Consider the following 8,122-nt stretch of genomic DNA (forward strand, 5'->3'; position numbering starts at 1 on the left):
TCTTCCAGAAAATTAGAAACATTGGAGGTAAATTCCAGGCAAAAATGGGTATGATCAAAAACAAAGATGGCAAGGACCTAACAGAAGAAGAAGAGATCAAGAAAAGGTGGCAAGAATATACAGAAGACCTGTATAGGAAGGATAACAATATCGGGGATAGCTTTGACGGTGTGGTCAGTGAGCTAGAGCCAGACATCCTGAAGAGTGAGGTTGAGTGGGCCTTAAGGAGCATTGCTAATAACAAGGCAGCAGGAGAAGACGGCATCCCAGCTGAACTGTTCAAAATCTTGCAAGATGATGCTGTCAAGGTAATGCATGCTATATGCCAGCAAATTTGGAAAACACAAGAATGGCCATCAGATTGGAAAAAATCAACTTATATCCCCATACCAAAAAAGGGAAACACTAAAGAATGTTCAAACTATCGAACAGTGGCACTCATTTCACATGCCAGTAAGGTAATGCTCAAGATCCTGCAAGGTAGACTTCAGCAGTTCATGGAGCGAGAATTGCCAGATGTACAGGCTGGGTTTAGAAAAGGCAGAGGAACTAGAGACCAAATTGCCAATATCCGCTGGATAATGGAAAAAGCCAGGGAGTTTCAGAAAAACATCTATTTCTGTTTTATTGACTATTCTAAAGCCTTTGACTGTGTGGACCATAACAAATTGTGGCAAGTTCTTAGTGGTATGGGGATACCAAGTCATCTTGTATGCCTCCTGAAGAATCTGTATAACGACCAAGTAGCAACAGTAAGAACAGACCACGGAACAACGGACTGGTTTAAGATTGGGAAAGGAGTACGGCAGGGCTGTATACTCTCACCCTACCTATTCAACTTGTATGCAGAACACATCATGCGACAAGCTGGTCTTGAGGAATCCAAGGCTGGAGTTAAAATCTCTGGAAGAAACATTAACAATCTCAGATATGCAGATGATACCACTTTGATGGCTGAAAGTGAAGAGGAACTGAGGAGCCTTATGATGAAGGTGAAAGAAGAAAGTGCAAAAGCTGGCTTGCAGCTAAACCTCAAAAAAACCAAGATTATGGCAACCAGCTTGATTGATAACTGGCAAATAGAGGGAGAAAATGTAGAAGCAGTGAAAGACTTTGTATTCCTAGGTGCAAAGATTACTGCAGATGCTGACTGCAGTCAGGAAATCAGAAGACGCTTAATCCTTGGGAGAAGAGCAATGACAAATCTCGATAAAATAGTTAAGAGCAGAGACATCACACTGACAACAAAGGCCCGCATAGTTAAAGCAATGGTGTTCCCTGTAGTAACATATGGCTGCGAGAGCTGGACCATAAGGAAGGCTGAGCGAAGGAAGATCGATGCTTTTGAACTGTGGTGTTGGAGGAAAATTCTGAGAGTGCCTTGGACTGCAAGAAGATCCAACCAGTCCATCCTCCAGGAAATAAAGCCAGACTGCTCACTTGAGGGAATGATATTAAAGGCAAAACTGAAATACTTTGGCCACATAATGAGAAGACAGGACACCCTGGAGAAGATGCTGATGCTAGGGAGAGTGGAAGGCAAAAGGAAGAGGGGCCGACCAAGGGCAAGATGGATGGATGATATTCTAGAGGTGACGGACTCGTCCCTGGGGGAGCTGGGGATGTTGACGACCGACAGGAAGCTCTGGCGTGGGCTGGTCCATGAAGTCACGAAGAGTCGGAAGCGACTAAACGAATAAACAACAAACAACAACAACTGTAATCCAAATTACATTTAATTAATATGATTCGTGTATGTGTGTGAGAGGGAGGGAGGGAGAGGGAGAGACAGAGAGAGAGAGAGAGCTATAAATATATATTATAATTTCCCTCTTCTATCCGATTAAAATTGTAATTTGGAGCAACTTTAGAGAGCTAATGGGACCAAACCCAATCTTTCTGGAGATGGTTCAAGTTATCTGCTGCTGCTTTAGGCAAAATCTGGTGGCTTCTCTACTCTCAGGTCTTATCAACGTTGTCCTCTTTGGAGAATTTCTTCACCATCATTAGAGTCCCAACTTAATCCAGGAGGACAAGTCCATTTCACTCAGAACCAGGCATTAGTTTTGGAATCATAAGTTGTGATACTGAGAAACGACTTTTCACAACATGACACCCTCCAGATATGTTGGCACTGTACTCCTAGCATTCCCCACTCTCTTCTTACAATTCCTTAAATGCCTAGGGGTTTTAAAAAACAGTTTAGGTGAATGTGGATTCTTTCTGGTTTTGACAGAATTGTAGCTTTAGAACTATTTAGAGCTGTTAAAATTATGGTTTTTTTATAATTATATGTACACTTCTTCTTCACATTAGAAACCAGAATTGGGAAATTCACTACAAAGGAATTGAAGAGGTAGCTTCACAAAACACAGCTATGGAATCTTTTGCTCCAAGATGTGATTGTCATTGATTTGAAGGGCTTTAGAAGAGTTTTTTTTTTAAAAAAAAATGCTTCTGCAATTACTTGGTATAATTTGCAGAGGCAAAATGTCTCTTAAGTCTAGTAGCCATCGTCAGGAGCAGGAGATGGTGTGCCTGCATGTCCTGTTGTGGCTCTCCCATCAGTATTCTGTGGGATAGTGTGAGAAGTGAGATTTGGCAAAGCTATTCTTATGTACTGAATGTTTATAACAAGGTTCAATTTTGTGTTTGTTTCACTTAGCTCAAATGGAAATACATCAGACTACTGAGAGGCCAAGTGGACAATGCAGTGGTAGACGTCCTTTCACAAAGAGCAAGATTTATTTATTTATTTATTTATTTATCTATCTATCTAATTTATCCCTGCCCATCCCCTCCTGTCGGAGGCCTCTGGGCAGTTTACAACAAGTGATTAAAACCATCACAAAAATACATAAAATAAAATACAGTAAAAATATAATAAATAGAAATAAAGAATAAAAAATAAAAAATCCAAGCGATGAAACATCTAAAACAGTCCAAGTGTGGGAGGTGTGGTCTATAACAACCATCCCCATGTAGATCTCTTCCCCTCTCCACCTCAAGCGAGGCGGCAGAACCAGGTCTTCAGACTCCGCCAAAAGGCCAGGAGCGATGGGGCCAGTCTCACCTGTGGGGGCAGCATGTTCCACAGGGCGGGAGCTACTGCAGAGAAGGCCCGCTTCCTGGACCCCGTCAGATGGAATTCCTTTACAGATGGGGTCCGCAGCATGCCCTCTCTGCACGATCGGGTGGGGCGGGTAGATGTAATGGGGAAGAGGCGGTCCCTCAGGTAGCCTGGCCCCATGCCATGTAGGGCTTTGAAGGTGATAACCAGCACCTTGAATTGGACCCGGAAGCAAACTGGCACCCAATGCAGCTCACGCAGTAGAGGTGTCACATGTGCCCTTCTGCATACTTGCCAAAGTCATGTCTTATCACGTTCAAGCATAGAATGAATCTCATAGCATAATCTTCCTATGATGGAGTTGAAGAACAATATGGCTAAAAGATTTAATATAGTTAAATATATATATATATATATTCAGATTTACATTTTCCAGTATTTGTTCTGAGAAATGTCTTCCTCTTTCCTTCTTAGACAGAAGGAATATAGGAAGCATCCCACTATAAATCTTCAGAGAAAGAGGCCTGAAAAAAAAAATAACAAGCAAGAACCTAATTAATTCCAGCATATGTTTTGCCACATTTGGGGGGAATGACTGATTATGCATAGCAACAGTTTAATGTACAGTGGTGGAACTAATCATGCAGAAGTAAAGCCATGAAACAACAGTAGAAATTAATTAGTTTTCATTTTAACTAATGCTTTTCCTTCTGTTTCTTCAAAGAAACTGTGGCTTGAAATGCCTGGACAGAATTAGAAAGAGTTGTCCTGGAATCCCAGATTCTATTAGCCTGACCATTCTAAGACTTATTTTCCTAGTACATCTCCAACTTCCCATTATGTCTAGAATCTGGAATCTCCATAGACACTTGTGTGAGGCTGCAATGACTCCGGTTCATATAGTTTGGAGTTATAAGGCTCCCCCAGCTCAATAATTACTCTGGGCAGTATACAAATCAAAAACAGGTCCAATACCTAAAACAAACAAACAAGAAATAAACATAACAGAGGGAAAGAAATCCTAATCAAAAGAAACATTACACACCAGCTGATCACACCCTGCCCTATTACTGCACAGAGTTTGTGGTGTGGTGGTGGGGAACAGCCATTTTCAGAGGTTCTTAAAAGCCTTCCAGGGAACCTCCAGGTAATGCTGTTCCAGATGTCAATGACAGTGATATTCTTCCTAGATCCCACCAGGTGAACCATAAAGTGCACCAGCTCTGTTGGATCTTACATGATGGGCAGAAATAATGGGAAAAAGACAGTCCCTGAGATAGCCAGATCCTTATTATGAGTTTCATAAAGGAACCACTGACATTAGAGATGGTATTAGAGGAGAATGACCTTTGGCTTTTGAAGGCATTCCAAAAAGTGGAAGGGCAGCCAAAGAAGTAAGAGGAGCACAGTAATGGGATTTGATTTAATTCTAATTAAATTTAAATTATATTAATTGCAGGCACTGAAGAGGCTTCTGCTCTCCTGTCACAATAAAATTCATAGATCACTGCCAATCTTTGGAGGAATTAATAGACTCTACCCAAGACTCTGAAGCCCAGATTATGAACTTCTGATCTAGAGAGACCAATGGTTGAAACATCACAGCTCCTGTCATGTTTTTCTTTACTTATTCATTCATTCTGTTTTGTGACCCTGGATCTCAACTAAAACCCGAGCCCTTGATAAAAATGTGAAGAAACCAAAAGAGAAAGATTGAACCACTGTGGTTTTGGCATAGGGGTATACAATTGTTTCACTGCTCTTTCCTTTTCTACCAAGATGCCAATATTAACAGCTAAAGGGAGAAATGGGGTTGGTGTTCCAAAGGGGCAGTCATTAAGCATTCAGTAAACGAAAGCATTCAGGCCTAATTTCCCAGTTACCCATGAGACAAATCTTACCTGTCTTTTATTTAAGATGTTTGCCCTGTCCTTCCTTTTCACCCATTGCTACAGGACAGTTCTAATAACATTTTCCTTCTGTTCACACACAATTACTAAAGTGATCAAAAGACTAACCTTAAGAAATTAGATAGAGAGGAGAGAAGAAATGCATTTTCTTCGAACTCATTTACAAAAAGTGGGATTTGGAGCAAATCAGATTAAAAAGAAATGGTTTCCAGATGTTGAACAAACTCTATAGATAATATGAAAGAGAACAGATGGTGGATTTCAGTGCAATTCAAATAATTCAGTACATGCTATTTAAAAAAAAAATCTGGAGTGAAAATCTCAATATCTTGATAAATCATGCCACTGGATAGTATTTTAACAGAGACTTTCCCTTTTTTAGGCTACCCTGTAAGCCTATTGATGATCTCCATGTAAGTACAGTTCAGGATTGGTTACACAAGTTAAAGAATAGATGGCCTTGGATGGGAACTCACAATTGTAAGATACAGTTCAACACAATTTTGTTGCTACAGGGATTTTTGACTCTGTTTTCCACACTTTTCCTGCTGCTTCTGACACTATTCCATCTGTTCTCTATCCTGAAGCCCAGTTAACATGATTGATGGAGTTTACTTATGGTGGCTTGGAATGAAGTTGTACTTTTTCTACCGCCTGCTGATCTGGCTTCTTTTATATCACAACTCAAAGGCAGTTTGGAAAGGTATCACATCCAAAGGTGATTCTCCTGATTATGTTTATGTTTTATATAAGCACCTTGCTGACCTGCCAAGTTCTTAATGAGCATCACAGACCAATAATGGGAGGTACATTTTGTGGATTAACTTTCTTCAAAGTGCCCTTGACTTTCAATCTCATTATATGGTAATATATAGTTTACATACCTGAATGCTGACCCTGGAATGTTAGGAATAAATATCATCACTATCTAATGGTAAAGAGAACTAAACGTCTTGAGCTCCCTTTGAGATATACAGGTTAATAATTATGTATTTATTTTTACTCATAATATTCATAATTTTAAATACTATATATTTGATTTCAGATTTAATATAAAAACATATGCTACTATATTAAGGATTATTATTTATAATATAGGTTAATATCTTACAGGAGGGATAACTGAGATCTGTAGTGACTCCTTGAATGAATATTTTGAGATAACTAAAAGATTCCTGATCCACCGTTACATTCTTTTACCTAGCTCTTTTCCCCCAAAATCAATCTCTTAATTATTTAACACAGAGATTTGAGTGGGTAGCTGAACCTCATGATATCAGTCCTTGATAATCTAACCATAACATCACACTACTTTTTGTCTCATTCAATAGTTGGGTTATTGCCATTACCGAATGCCAAAATGTATAAAGATGTAGATTAACACAGAGATAACCTTGAAGAAGGAATGGAAGAGCCATTGCATAACAACAGCTTAGCCTTGAAAGGGTGGAGAGAGTGAGAAAAAATTTCAACATAACTTGCCTTGAATCTTTTTGGTATAAGACAGGGGAGAGAGAATCTCTGTCAGGCTTTCAACATTCTGTTTTTGTATCCTGCAACAATAGAGTTCCAATATAATAAGTGACAATATGAGATCATTTTCTACACCTTACGGACAAATAGTAAGCCAAATGAATGAATGAATCATAACATCCAGGTCACATCAAACAAGAGATTTGGTTGACAAAACTGTGCAATTGCTGATGTACTGTAATAACCAAAGTATATAGTATAATCCTAAAACCAAGCTCTGTCCCAGAGGACTGGAAAATGATCAAGTTATGCCAACTTCAAAAAAAACAGTATCCAGAGGGATTCAGAAAGTTATAGTCCAGCTGCCACATATAGAAAGAGAAATCTTACTGAAGAACAATGAACATTTCTGCAAAGGGATCCTGTCTCCCTCTTGAAATACTGTCTTCAAGAATATGAATAAGCATGTGAGTGCGGAAGTCCCTGTAGACATTCCTTACTTGGGCTTTTGAAAAGCATTTGATCAAGATTTTTATTGACAACTATTAAGAAAACATGGCAATCATGGCTTAAGAAGAGAGATCCTCTTATGAACACAAATTAATTGCACTGATGCATTAAAGTTCTGGGAAATCTGTATCTTTGAATCTGTACTTTGTTCAGGATTCTGGATGGAAGTATTATGGATTTTTAAACATACCTGAAAGAAGTTAATAATCTGATATGATGTGGTTAAAGCATCTTGGAATTATAAGACTGCACCTGCTGATGTGTTAGATCATCTAGACTGATAGTTCCTCAATTGTAGCCCCAGTTTTTCTGGGGCCTTCCAGGTGTGATTACTGGCTAAAAGTAAAGGATTCTATTAAGGGGGGTAGTTCCTCTTCATAATGGGAGGTGACTTTGAAGTTCCTGCAAGCAGATACAGTAGTTTGTGGGCTATTAGTAGATAATTGGGGATACTAGCACCCCTCCCTCAAAACTGAATTCTCCTGCTTAGTCACCAAATGTTTATAGTCAATAACCCAAATTTGAGAGCTGCAGTACCTGGTCTCCTTTCTAACTCCCACTGTTATGACCTTATCCTTAGAATAAGATTTTAATAACTTTTATATTTCAGCACTTTTGCTGCTAAAAGTTCCTATTTGGAATGCATTTCATTAAAAAAAAAGTGCACTAAATATGGCAAAATAAACACAGGCATTGATAAATATCTGTTTCCCTTTTTGTGGTTCCATTTTAATGTCAACTCCATTTTTGCAGCAGAATGTAATAAGATCATTTTTTTAATACAATACACATACACACTTACAGTATATACACACACATACATAGAGTATGGTTCTTATTACTTGTGAGCTTCTGTTCCAACCAAACAACTGCAGATAATGAGACTGCAGATTAGACTGAGAAAAACATATGTTACAAATGTGCAGAAACCCATCCTTTTTTGTACATTTATATGAGAGAGAGTCAAAAAGTCATCTTCCAAACTGAACCAGGTACCAAAACCCATAGATATAAATACTGGAATCTGTACGAAAAGCTGGGAAGTTGAGACAGAATGACTAAACCAGTATTGCATCATTGTAATAGAGGCCCCACCCCTTTTGTACATGTGTTGCAACATCATATACAAAAGGGGTGGAGCTTTCATTGTCATGGCACA

The sequence above is a fragment of the Candoia aspera genome, chromosome 7 (genome assembly GCF_035149785.1).
Source record: "Candoia aspera isolate rCanAsp1 chromosome 7, rCanAsp1.hap2, whole genome shotgun sequence".
In the NCBI taxonomy this organism is placed as follows: Eukaryota; Metazoa; Chordata; class Lepidosauria; order Squamata; family Boidae; genus Candoia; species Candoia aspera.